We start from the raw sequence: 19986 nt of genomic DNA, 5'->3' as shown, positions 1-19986 counted from the left end.
GTGCATAGCAGTGGCATGGGTACAGCGTTCCTGACATGATACATAGTCTCCCTGCCCTCCAAATGTGGGTACAGCGTTCCTCTGTGCACCTGCACCTTCGAATGTTATTGAATTGAGTGCTGTTAAGGATCTAACATCTTGTTTTCCAAACTGGCAAGGACCTGACTATTGAACTGGGAAAAAGACTCAAAGGTCCAAGAGGCTGAAGCTAAACAATACTTCAAAGAAATAGATCTACATGCAAGAAAACATCAGAACTGGTATTAGAATACAAAAAAGAGAGAACATGGCAAAGGAGAAAGAAAGAGAGGCCATAACATAAGATGGCCAAACAAGTACATATGTGCCAATATGGTCTTCATGCATGTGCTTTGACTATGCAATCATCTATAGAAGAAGACATCATAACAATGACAGGGACGCCAGATTATAAATCAAAGAAAATAAAAACAGGCAACAATGTGTGATGGCCAAAAAGTTGTAATTGTTGCATAATTATGGGGCACGCATAGCAAAGGCTATTCAACATATTGAAGCACAAAATGTGTAGCTTTGTACAAGAAAAGCAGATGAATACTGTAGTTTTAGCCAAAAGTCATTGTCAAATCTAAATCCTCTTCAGGGACACCACTGCTTTGTGGGCTCATCTGGAAATAAAGGCAAACGCCTTACTGAAATGCATACATTAGCTTTTGTCATGAAGCAATTTGACTGGCTAATTCACATCTTGCTTTCCATACACATTGCTGCAGCTTCAGCCTCGAGTTCATCAACCTTTTCATCACCCTGATACCGCACGACCACCACTGGGCATTTGCAGTGATGAACACAATAGTCACTAACAGTTCCCAGGCGTGTTTTTGAGGGCTTCTTCCCACTGAAGCCCCTACTACCCATGATCAAAACACTTACCTTCAGTCTCTCAGCTTCCAAACATATCCTTTCCTTCATGTCATGATCTTTGACGATGTGAATCTTGTAAGGGATTCCTGCATCGAGTAAAGGCCATACAAGGTCAGCCGCCTTGCTTGATGTAAGGATGTCAAAACCCTCCTCTACGCTCTGCTGCTGCATGAAGTCATCACTGTCATCACCCATGTCTATGGATTTATCCATGTCTCCCCAGTCTGCTCCATAGAGCACATTTGTGGGCTGCACATGAAGGAGAACCACAGTGTCCTCTGAATTGAGATAGTTAGACACCGCCCATCTCACGGCGAATGCGCTCTCGTTGCTGAGGTCCACGGCGAGCCCGACCTTGCGATTCTCAAGGTGGACACTTGGAAGCGGCATCCTGCACTAATCTGCAATAAATGATGCAGGTAAAGTCATAGAGTCCATGGGAACAATTTGCCATTCTTCACCCTAAGCCCGACCCTTAATCTTTCATAGAGACCATGGGAACAATTTGCCATTCTTAACCCTAAGCCCGACCCTTAATCTTTTCTTTCTCACCACCCTAAAAATAAGTGAAAGTTCAAACCATTATAAGATCACCCTTTCCTCAAAATCCTAAAAACATCAATAACACCGCTTATTACTAAACCCTAAAACCCCATCTAAACAGTAAACCTGGATCACAACTCTAAACCATTGAAATTTCTGCTTTGAAATAACCGTAAATCACAAACATAGATGCTTTTTTTTTCCCGAAAAATAAAATAAGAAGCTTCTTTTCACAACTAGAATATATGTAATATGAACAATTGAAATGCCACAAACCAGAAGACCCAGTTCCTTATTGCTAGATAAATCATAAATTAGACAAAGAAATCCATTAATTAGGTATGATAATCCTGACGCAGACAAGGGAAGCGAAGCAGAAATTTACCCGAGATGGAAAGATTTGGGGGATCTCGAAGCGATGGGGCGAACATTGAGAGGGTGTTTTTCAATCAGGCCATTTTATAGGACTACTGCGGGTGCACGGTCAGAGAGAGAGAGAGAGAGGGAGAGAGCGTGTCAAAGATGACTAGTGTAATACTTTAAGTACATTTACATCACCAAGAAATAGATTTTTATATTAAATTGAAAAAACCACATGGAAAATTTGTCTAATCTATCATGCATCCAGATTCCACACTTCTATGCATAGGAACTTCCACTTGGTGGAGCAAGGGCTCAGCCACGTGGCAGCTCCTCGAGCTCCCCCGCTCGTGAGGGGAGCGGCAACGCGCAAGTCACGAACTAGTTCTAATGTAGCTCTGTGAAGGAGTAAAGGAGATTGCTAGAAAAAAAATGGCTCAAGCCTCATCTCGCGAACCCTTCAAAGGGAGGTTTAAACTTTGACATTCCTAAAAGAAGGGCTATGTCGTTTTAAAAAAAAAACACCTTTCAAAAAGAGCCTTAAAATTACACTTCAAGAAGGGTGGACCTAACTTTCCCTTCAAGAAGGGTGGACCTAACTTGTCCTTCGAAAGGAAATTTGGCTTGTGGCGCACTGGCTAATAGAAAATAGAAACCTTTGTTTCTTTTTTGCTTTCGTTTGTAGACAAACGTATACGTAACCTTTTCTCTCCTCTCCTCTGAGAACATTTATTTGGGTGAATAGGGTAAATCATACCAATATACTCCAAGAGGTAACTACTATCAATACCACCTCGCTTAGTGAACCCCACATGTGTTATGATATCAATATAGTTGTGAAACACTCCCACCAACTTACAACCTTTGTACATTTCATCTGGAAACATACAAATATGGTGATTGTTGATTTTCTTACCCAAAATTGAATTGCCTCTTTGGAGAAGTGTGGTTGCATCACTTGATATATGAAAGCTTCATCAAAACTGGATTGCCTCTTTGGAGAAGTGTGGCTGCATCAACTTATATGTGACATCTTGGTATAGTATGGGTATTTGTTAATATATTTTTGAAACTTTATAGTTAGGCTTGTAAAAACATGATGTTATTGCAACACCTCTATTCTCAAAACTTAAACTATTAGCAACCCTTGGCAAGCTTATCACATAAGGATTTGCTATAGAAGTCCATGTCTTTTGATTAGCCTTGTTGTTAAAAAGTTATTCAATATACAAATAATTGGAAGTATCCTATGCTACATCAAATTGAGATCATTGTGACATTTCTCACCTACCTTCACTTGTAGATCTCACTATGGTAAATTGGGTCTCAATACACCACCATAATGTGCTCACTTATATTACTTGAAAATTTCTTAACTCCAGAAGCTCTTGTTAAAATTACATTTAACATCACATGCAATGATACATCTTTGGTGTAAGGATTAAGATCTTTAGGTATGAATGAAAATCACACCTCACTTCAAAAATGAGTCAGCATGTTATCTTATGTGTTATAGATACCCACCCTAGTAAGAAGCACCAGCTAGGCTAACGACTAACAAAATGTGCCACTTTAAACCCCTTACTTGATGTTGAAAGATATAGTAACTTGAAGAAAAAGACTCCCACGTTTTCATTCAACATGAAGCTCTTTTCTCTAGAACCCATGTGTTCCATCTTGCTTACTTAGAAATGACTCTCTTTGTTCAAAATATGTGTGTATTTAATGTGCTTTTTCCTTGCTGAAACTTTGTGGGAAAAAGGATAATACTTTACTTAGTCTTCCTAAGGAACAAGATTTTTTGCATGCTAGTTGTAAGAGCTAGCCTTTTTGTGTATGTTGAAATTTCATTGCCCACAATGATTGTCTTTTTTCTATTCTTTGAGATATTTAGCGTCTTAGAGCACTATTGTATAATTGTTGTATGATGCACATGCAAGCATGCTATCTCATATACCCTCCCTCAAGAAGCACCAACTTGATGTTTTTGAAATATTTCGTGGGTTGATGTATTGAACAAAGAGACCCACACGTTGTTTGCATTCAACATGGAGCTCTTTTCTAGAACCCATGTGTCCCATCTTGCTCTTTTCTAGAACCCATGTGTCCCATCTTGCTTACTTGGACTTGAAGCTCTTTGTGCAAAACCATTACATAATGTGCATTTTGTGGGCTCTTTCCTTGCTTGAACTTCATGGGAAAAAGAACAATACTTTCCTTGCTCTTTCCTTAATTGAACCTCATGGGTAAAATAACGATACCTTACCTAGTCTTTCTACGGAACGAATTTTTTTTGCATGGGCTACCCTTTTTGTGTATATTGAAATTAAGTGAGCCTCAATGATTGTCCTTTTTCTATTCTTTGAGATATTTATCTTCTTAAAGCACTACTTTTCTATACTTATATGATGCATATGCAAGCTCTCTCTCTCTCTCTCTCTCTCTCTCTCTCTCTCTCTCTCTCTCTCTCTCTCACACACACACACACACACACACACACACACACACAACATGTGTGTGTGTGTGTGTGTGTACACAATATCTTAGTTCATCTTATATTTTTCTTGAAATGTGTAACAGAGCATGTGAGTTCAATCAAAGGGGTTTTGATTGTTAGAGATTTGCATAAAGCATTATATACATATTGGGGTTTTAAAACAAAAAAAGAAATATAAGTTTGGTTCAAAAAGGGGGTGGTTTTACTGGCTCCAAATTTACATACCAAAATTCAATGATAAGGGGTTAAAACACAACCCCCCTCCTCCAATCCACCCTTGTTGCCACCCCCTAACCAAAGATTCTTTTGTAATTAATGTGTGTGTGTGTGTGATGGAATCTCTCTCTCTCTCTCTCTCTCTCTCTCTCTCTCTCTCTCTCTCTCTCTCTCTCTCTCTCTCTCTCTCTCTCTCTCTCTCTCTCTCTCCCCCACCCCCTTCATATTAATTAGCTATGGGGTATGGTTATTACTTCATAATGCAAAGTGTAACATGGATCAATAGCTGGCTATTTGGACAGATAGCTCCCATAACAACAAGGTTATTTAATAGCTTCTATGGCCTATATACTTGAGTGGTACTTGAGTGGGGTGCACATGATTGAGAGTTGATCCACTAATATGTGGGATTGGATATAATCCAATCCTAGAGGCAAATATTGGGTTGTAGAACACCTTGTTGGTTGATGTTAGGTGTGGTGTGAGATGCTTCTAATAAACATGCATGGGCAATGTGGTCAATGTTGCACAACCACAGCACATCACACATTCTAACTCTCCCAATATTTATTTAAGCCTATGGTTAGGTTGAAGAGTTCTTAACCTTCCATGTTTGTCTATATCTATGTGTATGAATTGGTAAATATATGAGTTTGTTAAAACTAGCATTTGAGCATGCATTAAAAAAAGTGGAGCAATACAATTCACAATTATTTTTATTAAAGGCATGTGTGTTGATGATTTGCAAAATATCTCCTTAAGGATGGGTTTAAAAAACATCCTGGGGGGGATTTAATAAAGGATGATGAGAAGAGAAAATAGAACATTTGGCTTGTTAAGTGAAGAAATTGCAAGAAGATCTCATGAAGTGAGGATGTTATGTGACTAAAGGATATAACTAAGATATTGATTAAGCTTATGATTATTTGGATCAATGTAAGTGATTTTAGATTGCTTTTATTAGCTGTGTGGGATTTCTCATATAATCCATCATCTTTAGTTTGAAGAACTCCCATGAGATCAAGACCCAAATGAAACCATGATTAACAAATTGTAGCGAGACAAATAGTTAGTGGGCTCTAGTGATATGAGACTCCAAGGTGTGATAGTCTGGATGGTTGATATTAACTGCATTGGTTAGTATTACTTTTTATAATATTTGGTTTGTGCTTTTTTTTTCATCTTTTGTAGCTATGCTAAGTGCTTTGATAATATAAATCAATGGGATGTTAAGCTTGTGATGCTTATGTAACAAGCTAACCAATCATCTTTGTAATACACCTAGGAGGAAAAGCCATTGTAGAAGGCACCCCATGCCCCCTTAGTGACCAACAAAGGTAAATACAATGGATAGTATATAATATGTATTGAAGTAATGAGAAACAAAATAATCCCATTTGATACAATTGAATTTGAGCTTTCTTGTGCTTTGGTTATCTTTGTTACTTGCATGCTTGCCTCTTCTTCTCTATGTGCAGTTCTTGTATGTTGTTCTCTTCTTCTCTATGTGCATGTAAGGGGGATTAAGTCTATATCTTGAGAGTGTTCTTGCTTCCATGCTCCTCATTTTCTTCACCTTCTTCTCTATTCTTGCTTAATAGAGAGATAAACGTGGTAGGAAGGTTGAGTAGAGCTCTCCATATCTCTATTCCTTCTCTACACCTACCTATTTGGTTGAGGTCTTGGTGGTGTGACAGCATTGATGACCCTTGAACTTCTTCCTTTCTCTTCATTTCTCCACACCTAACTATTTGGTTGATGCCTTGGTGGTTTACAAATACCCATAATGCCAACTATCTATAGTGGCACATAGGCTCAATGAGGCATCCTTGATTATGAACCAAACAACAATCATTTCTTGGACACCTCAATTGGTATCCTTCTCTAGATAGACAACAACTTGTAACACTCAAAGATCTACTCAATGTGTCTCATAAGCTAACACCCCATGTGATTGGCCTCCATTTTTTATAATAGGAGTAATTACTTGTTGGTAGTGGTGCCCATAAATCTTAACCCTTCAATTACCACTAGGAGTAGAACTGGTAAAGCCACTAATACCTACCCTAGATAATTGCTTGGTAGTGGTGCCCATAAATCTTAACCCTTTAATTACCACTAGGAGTAGAATTGGTAAAGCTACTAATACATGTCCTAGATACTTACCACTAGGAGTAGAATTGGTAAAGCTACTAATACCTATCCTAGATAATTACCAGCCATGTATAGACCCAATTGGCCTTTAACAATACTATAAAATTATCATCCACATGTATATTATCATGTTCTAGGTGGCTATGATACTAATCTACATGTATATTATCATGTTCTAGGTGGCTATGATACTAATCTACATGTAGATTATCATGTTCTATATGTCTAATAAACATACATGTGTTTAGTGATACTATCAATTGAAGACTAAGACATGACAAAGACATGCCTTTGCTCTTTGATCTATGCATCACTTTACATCCTCTACATGACTAAGAGCATCATTGTCATGAGTGTCTTATTGAAAAGCTTAGACATATCTCAAGAATAATAGATGTGTCTGTCATATTCTTTAAGACATAATCCATGTGCCTAAGATTCAAAATCTATGCATCCCTGAGCTAGATCTATGGGTCAAAATTCTCATGTTAGATTGGTTATCTATGCATTTCCTAGGAAACTTATTACCACTTATCACATTCAAATCCATGCATCTCTCAAGGTTAATCTAGGCATCTAAGATTTTCTTTTTGTGCATCACTTAGACATCTTCCACATGTCTTTGATGAAAATCTACAAGTATATTTTCTTTCATACATGTGAAACTATAGACTTGGTCAGATTCCCATCCAAGGAGAATTGAATTACATCTGTCTCATGGCCCATGAAAATAACTTTTCCATGAGCCAATTCCACTTGCATTGGTTTACCCTAGTGATTTTTGATTACTAGCTTATGCAAGCATCTAGGTGAAATGAAAGAATGAGTGCTATTTGTATTAATGAAAAGCTTATGTTTGATTACTAGCTTATGCAAGCATCTAGGTGAAATGAAAGAATGAGTGCTACTTGAATTAATGAAAAGCTTAAAATCATTACCTTGGAAATTAGTTGGGGTCTAGAATACTAAGAACTACTCCTTATGACCTTGGTGTTCAACCATGACATGAATTCTACCTCTTTCTTCCTCCTCCTCCTTAGCTATTGCAATGGCATTAGAAGCAACTGATTGGGCTAGAAATGGCCTCCTTTGATTTCTCTAGTTTAGAGGGCGAATGTCCCTAATTGCCTTGGATTGAGACCACGGGCCTTTGGTTATGAGATCTTAGAGCAGAAGGAGTTGGTGTGGAAAGGTAACAATAGTAAGGTGCATTTGGAAAATCATTGATCAAATTTATCAAATGTTGTAGGTTGGCATCTAAAACACTTACGTACCTTCTTGAGCAGGAACTATAAATCAAAAGCATTCTAGGGAAGGAATTAGGCTATCCTTTGGGCCCACAAACTTTTAATACTTGGCCTTAATCCTGCCTCCTATTTCTCTTTGACTTTTGCATACTAGAATTGGATGGATCTCTCTTCAAGGGAGGAGGAAAAAAGGGCTTTTGCTGTTTAACAAAGTTAAAAAGGAGATTAAGTCAATTTGGGTCCAAGGTTAAGGGATCAAGGGAGTGTGAAAGGGGCCAAGGGTTGGGACTAGTTTTGGGCATACCCATGGACACTTTTAAGTGTAGTGTGAAAGGGTGGCCTAGTATATACGGCAATATGGGTCCTAATCTCTTGTTAACCATGATAATCACTTTATTAATACAAAATTACCATTTCTCTCTCTAAACCAAGACTAATCTTTTTAATATAGGCTAATCCATACCAAGATAGGTTAATCTAGATGTAGGCTAATCCATACCAAGATAGGTTAATCCAGATGTAGCTTTCTTTCAGTGGTATCAAAGCCCTTGTCTTTGCTCCATTTTAGTTATTTTTTGATTTCCCCAAATCTAAAAATTATTTTTTTTGGTTTTCACAAATCTTGCCAAGAATCTTGAGAAATTACACTTTGCTTATTTTCTTGGTCATTTTGGGAGCAAAATTGGCCATATTTGACAAGTTTGGGCTTATTTTTGACATTTTCTTGATGTTTAAAATTAACTATAATTTTTGTGCATAACTTTGGGCCATTTTTTTTGCAAACCCTAGCTTCCATGGGACATGACATCTTGAGTAGAGCTTCTATTTGCCATTTTTAACCTCATTTTGGAAATAGATGAGAAATAGATCCATCATTCCTTGAATCATTGTCCATGTCCTCACTCCCCCACAAGAGAGACTTCCACTTGCTCCTCTTCAACTTCATCTTTACTTAAAGAGTCATGGTTGTTGATAGTCTCATTTTCAGCCACAATGGCATGCATAAAATCTCCTTTGCATGCCTCATTGGTATCACCATCTTCCTTTGAAACCTCCCCATAATAATGACGGTGTTTCAAAGGAGTTATGGACTAAAGTGAACTACATATGGGATGCCCACAAAGTGATGAAGTGTGTATGTGGAAAAGTCCATACAATACCAAGATTTTGCCAAGAGTAATGAGATTATGCTTCTCCATAATGCAATGAACCATTTGCTTGAATCCTTTACCTAATCTTTTGTTATAGGTATATATTTTTGATGCACAATAATCACAAAAAATATGCTTGATTAATTGTGTGCAGAAACCAGCTTAATAAAAGGAATGTGTGAATGTGCATAAAGTTATTATATGTGCAAATATGCACAAGGTTATTTTATGTGCGAGTGTGCACAAGGTTATTTTATGAGTTATTTTTGTTGGCCACGTGCCAACAATCTTTTGGCCACGTGCCAAAAGATTGTACAAATTGTTTATGCATGCTTGTGTGTGGCGTTGCTACATTATTAGCACATATGTTAGAAGAGCTTTAGTTATTTACACTTAGTGTATGAATAAGCTCTAGTGCTTGAACTATTTTTATAAAAGTGGAAAAGCAAGTCCAAAAAAATGTACGCACAACTATTAATAGCTCCTTCGACTATTTATTGAATACAATTCTCAAAATACTCATGTCATGGAAGTGGGAGCTACACACTTGAGAGAGGATATTGCACCCAATACTCGTCTCTTATGTGGTGATGTATTATCTACTCTATCTCTTGTGTCTATTTTATTTTATGTTCAATCTTGTTAATTTGGTTTAATTATATGGTTAAATCTTTGATATATTTGTGAGTTTTGATAAGTTCTTCAAAATTATTTAAGATCCATGCTTGATAATTGTGATCAAAGCATAACAAGTGGTTTATGCAATTGATATGCCATGCTCATTGTGATCAAAGCATAATACGTGGTTTATGAAATTGATGTGCCATGCTCATTGTAGTGTAACAAGTGGTAACTCAAACCATGCTAAATGATGTGTTTAATGATACTCTCATCATAGTGAAATAAGTGGTGGAGTGTATGTTGTGTTTGTGCCTATTAATGTTTCATATTGGGATTAGTTGTATAGAGAAGGGTAATTATTACAACAACTAATGTGTTTACGTTTGAGAGATAAGTGATGAGTAGTGCACATGTTGCACATGGAGGATATTGTCTATATCATATCATTTCATATTATTATTTGTGATTCAATGATGAGTGTGAGGGTCACTGATTTAGGTGTCACATAAGTTTTATTGATATACAGTCTATCTTCACCTGAGCCTATGAGCCATGCCTTTGTTCATCTGAGCCATGCTTGGTCATTGAACCTCTGAGTCTATTTGTGGTATTCCATATCCATAAGAACCTCTTAGCCATGCCTAATCAGCCTTTGAGCCATGTTCGGACATTTGAGTTTACCTTGTAGTTATGATGTCATCAGCGTGATAAACACGATGTTGTTGTGTAACATTTTGCATTATTCGATTTCTTCTACACAACTGAGGATAGTTGTTTCTTTAAACAGAAGGACTATTACAGTTATATATTTTATTATATATAATGCACAATAATTGTAGAAAATATGCTTGATTAATTATGTGCAGAAACCAGCTTAATAAAAGGAATGTGTGAATGTGCACAAGGTTATTTTATGTGCGAGTGTGCATAAGGTTATTTTATGAGTTATTTTTGTTGGCCACATGCCAAAAGATTGTACAAATTATTTATGCACACTTGTGTATGGCATTTCTACATTATTAGCACGTATGTTAGAAGAGATTTAGTAGTGTGTGAACAAGCTCTAGTGCTTGAGCTATTTTTATAAAAGCGAAAAATCAAGTCCAAAAAGTTGTATGCACAACTATTAAAAATAGCTCCTTCAACTATTTATTGAATACAATTCTCAAAATACTCATGTTGTGGAAGTGGGAGCTACATGCTTGGGGGGGATATTGCACCCAATACTTATGCCTTGTGTGGTGATGTATTGTCTACTCTATCTCTTGCTTCTATTTTATTTTATGTTCAATCTTGTTAATTTGGTTCAGTTCTATGGTTAAATCTTTGATGTATTTGTGAGTTTTGATTAATTCTTCAAAAGTATTTATAATATAGTGTCATCTTTGTACAAACCCATCAATGCTTCCCTTCTCCTTGAGGTGTGGCTCAAATAAGGAGAGATACCAATAATCCTTTACATAACTAGACATCATCATGTAGAAATGGCATACATCTCTTTCTAAAGCTCATTTGCTCTTGGCATCCATAAATCTCATTTTCTCTCGGGCATCCACAAAGTTTTGCACAACTTCATAAGCTAATATTGCCTAGCACCATTCAAAATCTTACCTCAGCAACCACGGCTTCTTAGCTTAGCCATAAAATAAGAAGTCACCGTTTCAACTTGCTCTCGCTCAACACATGGGAAAGCAAAGAAATAGGATTCCCAACTCCATATCCACTCTATGAGATATGAACAAGTGACTTCTTCTCTATCAAAAGCAACTTGGCATGTTCAAATGACATTCCACCACTGAACCAAAAGCTTATCGATTGAGTGGTATAACCATATATGCCACGAAGCCTTTAATGCTCATCGGTGTTGGTAAAGTAGGGTGCACAACTTCATACATCAAAACCATTCTTGCTTTCTTGCTTTCATTCTCAATAGTCATAATATCTTTTGAAAGAATTGAAAATTATGTGATACATTTGCATATGTTGAACTCATAAGGCTTACAAACTTATGGTCCATTGGCTTGAAATGTGTTTGGTGCATATGTATGCATCATTGGTTCACCATAAGTTTTGTTACCTTTACCAAGTTCTTGTTCCAAGCTAGATAATCCATAATGATTCTTCTTGACCAAATCATTGGATTTGTCCACCATGCATTATAAATTTTGGTCCATTCTATCAAGCATTTTTTTGCATGAAGAATGTCATGGTGTTCATATTCATGTCCCCACCACCATTCTTAGGCATTTGTGAGACAATAGCCAGATGTGGTACATTAGCCTCTTGATGCATTCCCTCAGTGACATTGATGTTGGATCTTCTTGCATAGCTCTTGGGGCATTTAGCCTTACATCTTGCCTTACATAATTTGCATATGCTTCATCATGCACAAGAACTTCCTTGAAGATGCCCTTGGCTTTGAAGTTTTGACCCCTTCCCACCATCATGCTAGCCTATTTTCAGCTGAAAATATAATTTGAGTTTAGAATTCTTGAAGCTTGTCTAAATCCTTTGTTTTTTTGGCTTGATGGTAAGGTAATGATGAGTACTACCCACTCCCAATAGGGTTTGGTCAAAGTCCCATCAAGCTTGTCTAAATCCTTTGTTTTTTGGCTTGATGGTAAGGTAATGTGATGAGTACTACCTACTCCCAATAGGGTTTGGTCAAAGTCAAAGGGCAAGTATATTCTATTTTCACATTTTTTAAAAAAATCAACTATGTTCATTTGTGATAGTAATGGATAAGGGAGTTCAATGTATCTTGTCGAAGACTAACATTGGTGCATGTGTGCACATGTGCATATGTGTAAAAGCATCCTGACCTTAAAAGGAATTAAGAAAAATAATTCCATAATTAAAATCAAAATACGGGATATACCTTAGGGTCATGTGCTTGGCCAAAAATATTACTACCTAGCACCACAAGGAAATAAATTAAATTTACCTAGACTAAGGGGTGCCCATGGATGAATCAATCAAATGGACTAAGGTTCAATGGTTGGAGTAAAATTATGGGTTTGTGAAAAAACAAGATGGGAAATGGTAAATGGTATATGGGCACACATAGTTTTTGGGTAAGTGGTGGCAATTATTATAGATGGTTTTGGGGCTAGTGGTATTATGCATGGTGGTGTTGGCTCCCTTTCTTGAGTTGCATTAGTTGCATGGTGGGCTCATGCATTAGGAAGCTTTAGTCTAACCACCCTTAGTTCCCTTTTTGATGGAGTTAACTTATGTATGCAGAACACATGGTAGGTTGGAACTCAAATATGGCATATATGGCCATGCTTGGGGGGGAGGTGTTGCTCTATAAAAGTGGGGCCCATCTCTTCATTTCTACATGCCTACTTCATAGCTCCTAGTTGCTAGTATTTTATCATATTTACACTAATTTATAGTACTCTCACTGACACATCTTACATGCTATAGTACTATCATGAGAGCATTGGCATGTCTCCTTTTAAAGCATTATATGGGTGCAAAAAGTGAATGTGGCAATTGTTGAAAGGTAGTGGCCTGGCTGCCTACATCCCACATGCATAGAGTCCTATAACCAATGGGATAATCTATGAGTAATAGAAGACTAGGACTAGGGCCATACTCATGTAAGGTTCCCCCCTTCTAAAAATAGGGGAAACACTTAAGATAGTCCACTAAGTCTTATCTTGGAGAAAATTTCCTACTCATCGACACCTTGACCATGCAGAGATTCAAGGAAAGGATTCATAGGTAAGACCTAGTTCTATCCTGCAGGGGGAGCGTGGTCTTCTAAAAATCAAATTACCCATAGGGTAATTGATCATAATTTGGGCAACTACTAGTCTTGATTCCTAGAGACAATGCTTTTTTCCTCATCCATGCAAGGCACAGCCGCTGGCCTAGTCTTCTAGAATAGAATTTCCCGAGAACCTATTTATCTAACGTAGGGCTTTCGCTTAATATGTTGGAAAGCTACCCGATTAATCGGGTCCACCCATCCGTAGGATGGTGCCGTCGGGGCATTCCATCCTCCCACCTTCCACCCTACTCACGCGTCAATTTGTTTTCTAATTAATCCTACCACACTGTTTGACATAAATAAACATGTTCCTTAATTAAGGCCCTTTCACAAGGTTTGTTAAAACAGCCTTTTCACACAATACAATAATGCCAAGACAAGATTTATAAAAAAAAGTTTATACATGAATCAATTTCATACAAGCCAAACCGGCTCTCTTATTCTTTTCCTTTATACCGCCGATGATCTAGAATTCGGCCTTCCAGTCTCTACATGCTGGGCAAAACCCTACGGGACCATACACCTCATTGTCGGCCGCCACTGCCGGCCTGTCGCCCTCTCAGGCTTCGTCGCTCGATCCTCCCGTCCCTCAGAGGGATGTCTGTGCACTAGGGTGGGCTAATTCACCGCACTAGCTTGGGCCCTCAGAACTAGGCAGCATCACAATCACTCGCCTCAATTGGCGAACCTCATTCTCCCAATGGTATGAGGGATACCATGGGCAAACACCGGGTCTTACTGATGTCTCCGCCGTCTGGCTACACAAGCACAAGAATGGGGCAGTGTCAAGGCAGGCAGAAGTTGTACCTGTACCTTAATTTAACCAAGATAACAATCCATTTACTCAACTAAACCATAGGACTAGAATCCATGTTACCTTCTTAAGAAAACAATCCTTTTCACAAAGATTTTTGAATTTCAACTTGAGATTGCAATAAGACATTCTTTATTTAAGGCATATGCTATTATTTAAAAGAATACAAACTTTAACTAGTAAATCAATCAAATAGATCACTATTAACAATTAATAGAGAAGCCGGGGCCATACCTCAACCCCTAAGAATGATATATAAATGAAAAACAAAATATGTATATACCTTATAGAAATTTGTCGTTTATTGTTGCCTTTGCTCGTTAACAAGAGCTTTAGAACTTGACATATGAGAATAGAGTCTTCTAATACCTTCTCTTACGACGATTGAAATCATCCGATCATCCCTAATCTTTATCTCCTCTTACTCGTACTATGACTTTTTTCTCTTTCGAAGGTCTATGGCAAAATAGCCTTCTCTTGCAGGGCTACGACATACTATTCTTTCTTTAAAAGAAAAGCTATGGAGTTTTGGTCTCTCCCTCATAGCAATATAAGCTTCTTTTCTAAGATATTAGATAAGAATGAAGGGATATATACATCTCAAGCTCTAGGATTACCTTGAGGCTACTTGCTGCCTTCTTATAGTTTTCCCTGTGTAGAGACCTTGAGAGAATCAGCAAATTGTTTTGGCCATAACTCTCTGATAAAAACTCATAATATGGTCATATAGCCAGTCAAAAGAACCGGAAGCTATCTATTCTACAAGCTAGCATGGGTAGAATAGGCAAAAACATCTGTATATAGCCACAAACGCACCATCTTTAGAAACGCGTTGCTTTTCCACATTTTTAGTATGCATGGACTCTAAATATGTAAAAGTACTCTAAATATGACCTCTTATCACCTAAATTCGAAATTCTATTTTTGGAGATACTTATCTCTTAGAACTATTCTTGTCTTCTTATTTCTTTTAGGATTTTTGGAGCTAATATTTTTATTCTAACACTTTCCTAATGTTTCTAGTCTTATTGTCTCACTCTTCTCTAAGTACACTCTCTTTCCTTATTGAAATCTATATTAAAAGAGACACATACATACATGGCTTGGGAGGGACCTTACAATCTCCCCCACTTAAAAGATTCGAGATGTCCTCATCTCGCGAGCTGGGGTAGTATCTAAGTAAATCCTCCTATCTCTTTCAAAGTGGTGTCCCCCCACTAGGTAGAAATCTTCTTTTATCTAAACATTGTTCCGAGTCCCTTATTTCATGTGTTTGGCTTGTTTTGTTGTGCCTCCAAAATGTCTATTCTTCTAAAGGTAATTGGCCTTATTATCCTAAGTTCATGCATCCATATACCTCTCAAATGCTATGAACCTTCGAATTCCTTATTCTATACCCCCATGTAATATGGTACTTAACAAATTATCATGGAGAAACGTAAGGGAATCAATCCTTTACGTAATCTAACCTATGATAGCAATTTCATAATCTTAGTATCGTCTTGTAGAATACCTCTATTCATCATGCACATTACTTCACATGAATCTTGCACCAATCCTCTTCTATTTACTCATAGAAATACTTGTTGAATTCGGTTATATTTAACCCAGCTATCCCTGTTTCTTGACCTAATTTTTGCTCTAGCTCATGATTCCTTATAGCCAGGGGTGGGCTTGATGTTCCTCTTGAATTAGGAGACCTCTTCTTGATTAACATGGAAGGACTCATGTCCTTCTCGACACTTTCTATATAAAAAAGCTTTATCACAGTCTCTGGCTATAATTATGGCTTCTGAAATAGAGGATAGTTTTACATTCTTGATGAGGTTATTCAAAGGTAGATTAAGCTTTCAAATGAATCGATGGAGAAGACTTACCTCATCCATCTCTAGAGAAAATCGGAGAAGTTTAACACAAGTTTGGTGGTATTCTTTTAGGGTTTTCCTTTCTTGGGTTAGCTCCAAAAATTCATTCATTTTATCCTCTCGAAATCCTGGAGGACAAAACCTTTCACGAAGGTGTAATTTCATGGCATCCCATAACTGATTCTGGTTCTAGTGGTGGTTAGATTGACAACAATGCTTACAACTAATTTGGCATTTCTTACGATTTTTAGACGCGAGCAAGGGTGAGCTTGCTTCTTTCATTTTATCCATTAAAAGTTCAAAACTATCAAATACTTATCATAGCACCACATTTGATGAAGGCAGTCAAGATTAATACATCTAAGATCTTCATTTTTTTGAGAATTACACATCTGATGCCTTGGGATTGACACATCCAAAGATTATCAGGATTGACACATCTGAGATGATTAGTTTTCTGAAAATTACACATATAGTATCTTGGGATTAACACATCTAAGAGCATGATCCTCTAGGAATTACACATTCGAGACTCATGTTTGTCTGAGATGGGTTCAAGATCTTGGATGATTGTCCTAGTGTAAAGCATCCAATGGATGGCATTCACACGTCAACTATTCAAACCTTAATGGAGTTATAATCTTAATAATTTGTAATATGCAAACTAATGAGATATATCCTGAAAATGTCTCTAAATAAAGTTTCGGTCTATCCTTCTATTCAGTCTCTCACTAGTTTTTTAATTTGATCACCCTATGTTTTTCCTCAAAAGGTTTCCTCCCCACTATTATTTCTCAAATTTAGTGTACAAATATCTTGCATGTGTATCCCCAAGATACAAGCACAATTTCATAGGATGATTGTCTCAACATGTGAGGATATTCAAATCACTTCTATGGCTAGTAGAGATGATGGATTCGTCCTCATATGATGAACAATCACTTGTTTTAATCCCTTGACAGTTAACCTTTGAAAAACAAATCCTAGAAACTAAAATCGGCTCTGATACCACTTGTAAGGTTCCCCCCTTCCAAAAATAGGGGAAACACTTAAGATAGTCCACTAAGTCTTATCTTGGAGAAAATTTCCTACTCATCGACACCTTGACCATGCAGAGATTCAAGGATACGATTCATAGGTAAGACCTAGTTCTATCTCACAGGGGGAGCGTGGTCTTCTAAAAATCAAATCACCCATAGGGTAATTGATCATAATTTGGGCAACTACTAGTCTTGATTCCTAGAGACAACGCTTTTTTCCTCATCCATGCAAGGCACAGTTGCTGGCCTAGTCTTCTAGAATAGAATTGCCCGAGAACCTATTTATCTAACGTAGGGCTTTCACTTAATATGTTGGAAAGCTACCCGACTAATCGGGTCCACCCGTCCGTAGGATGGTGCCGTCGGGGCATTTCATCCTTCCACCTTCCACCCTACTCATGCGTCAATTTGTTTTCTAATTAATCCTACTACACTGTTTGACATAAATAAACATGTTCCTTAATTAAGGCCCTTTTCACAAGGTTTGTTAAAACAGCCTTTTTACACAATACAATAATGCCAAGACAAGATTTATAAAAAAAGTTTATACATGAATCAATTTCATACAAGCCAAACCGGCTCTCTTATTCTTTTTCTTTATACCGTCGATGATCTAGAATTCGGCCTTCCAGCCTCTACATGCTGGGCAAAATCCTACGGGACTATACACCTCATCGTCGGCCGCCGCTGGCGAGGACTCAAGCCGGCCTGTCGCCCTCTCAGGCTCTGTCGCTCGATCCTCCCACCCCTCAGAGGGATGTCTGCACACTAGGTTGGGCTAATTCACCGCACTAGCCTGGGCTCCTAGAACTAGGTAGCATCACAATCACTCGCCTCAATCGGTAAACCTCATTCTCCCAATGGTATGAGGGATACCATGGGCCAACTCCGGGCCTTACTAACGTCTCCACTGTCTGGCTACACAAGCACAAGAACGGGGCAGCGTCAAGGCAGGGCCCGAAGTTGTACCTGTACCTTAATTTAACCAAGATAAGAATCCATTTACTCAACTAAACCATAGGACTAGAATCCATGTTACCTTCTTAAGAAAACAATCCTTTTCACAAAGATTTTTGCATTTCAACTTGAGATTATGATAAGATATTCTTTATTTAAGGCATATGCTATTGTTTAAAAGAATACAAACTTTAACTAGTAAATTAATCAAATAGATCACTATTAACAATTAATAGAGAAGCCGGGGCCATACCTCAACTACCCCTAAGAATGATACATAATTGAAAAACAAAATATGTATATACCTTATAGAAATTTATCGTTTATCGTTGCCTTTGCTCGTTTTAACAAGAGCTTTAGAACTTGACATATGAGAATAGAGTCTTCTAATACCTTCTCTTACAATTGAAATCATCCGATCATCCCCAAGCTTTATCTCCTCTTACTCGTACTGTGACTTTTCTCTCTTTCGAAGGTCTATGGCAAAATGGCCTTCTCTTGTAGGGCTATGGCATACTATTCTTTCTTTAAAAGAAAAGCTATGGAGTTTTGGTCTCTTAGCAATCTAAGCTTCTTTTCTAAGATATTAGATAAGAATGAAGGGATATATACATCTTAAGCTCTAGGGTTACCTTGAGGCTACTTGTTGCCTTCTTATAGTTTTCCCTGTGTAGAGACCTTGACAGAATCAGCAAATTGTTTTGGCCATAACTCTCTAATAAAAACTCAAAATATGGTCATATAACCAGTCAAAAGTACCGGAAGCTATCTGTTCTATAAGCTACCGTGGATAGTAGAATAGGCAAAAACGTTTGTATATAGCCACAAACGCGCCATCTTTAGAAACGCGTTGCTTTTTCACATTTTTAGTATGCATGGACTCTAAATATGTAAAAGTACTCTAAATATGATCTCTTATCACCTAAATTTGAAATTCTATTTTTGGAGATACTTATCTCTTAATAGAACTATTCTTGTCTTCTTATTTCTTTTAGGATTTTTTAAGCTAATATTTTTATTCTAGCACTTTCCTAATGTTTCTAGCCTTATTGTCTCACTCTTCTCTAAGTACACTCTCTTTTTTTATTGAAATCTATATTAAAAGAGACACATACATACATGGCTTGGGAGGGACCTTACATCTCATTCCTCCTCCACCAATTTTTGTGGCATGGAAGGAATAAGAATGGTGGAGGTTAAGCGTGTAGTGGCATGAACACTACTAGGATGGATGAAGTGGCCACTTATTTTCAACACCAATTATGGTCATGAAGCAAGATGTGGTGAATCAAAATGCAAAAGAAGAGGATGAGAAAATTCAAGCTTTGCTTCCAATGCAAGATGCACATGAAGCAATCCCCAAAGAGTATGAAGTATTATGCATATAAGGCGCATAGAAGGCACTTGGAGTTCAACGAGGGCGATAATGTGTTCTTGAGGTTACCAAAATCAAGATATGGATTGCTCAAAGACAATACTAATACCAAATTAGCGTATAGTATTTTGGACCCTATAAAGTATTGAGGAAAGTTGGTGAAGTAACCTATTAATTGTTGCTATCTTCATCGACAAGTATTGAGGAAAGTTGGTGAAGTAGCCTATTAATTGTTGCTATCTTCATCGCGACAAGGATTCATGATGTCTTCCATGTATCACACTTGAAAGCTTATGTGGGGCTAGTTTGGAGCTTTTAAAATTGGTCACGTAAGAAGGGTGAGCATGATGGTGTAACATACCCATCTTCACTAAATAAAGAAATGTCCATGTAATAGATAAATTTATGAGCTTTTATGGTATAAAATTAATGATATTATTAAATGAGTCATTTCTACTTAGAATC

The 19986-nt window shown here is 37.4% G+C and overlaps 1 pseudogene across 1 annotated transcript; it reads right to left on the bottom strand.

Annotated features, from left to right (window-relative positions):
• Positions 1–465: 465 nt before the first annotated feature.
• LOC147630047 (universal stress protein PHOS32 pseudogene) lies at positions 466–1985 on the bottom strand (annotated as a pseudogene). Its single transcript, XR_015267781.1, has 2 exons — positions 1832–1985; positions 466–1304 (listed from the first exon to the last, which is right to left on the bottom strand). The product of XR_015267781.1 is annotated as a universal stress protein PHOS32 pseudogene (transcript).
• Between the last annotated feature and the right edge of the window lie 18001 nt (positions 1986–19986).

The sequence above is a fragment of the Cibotium barometz genome, chromosome 17 (genome assembly GCF_041138505.1).
Source record: "Cibotium barometz isolate CiBa-2024 chromosome 17, ASM4113850v1, whole genome shotgun sequence".
NCBI classification, from domain to species: domain Eukaryota; kingdom Viridiplantae; phylum Streptophyta; class Polypodiopsida; order Cyatheales; family Cibotiaceae; genus Cibotium; species Cibotium barometz.
This window is presented reverse-complemented; position numbering and strand designations above follow the sequence as displayed.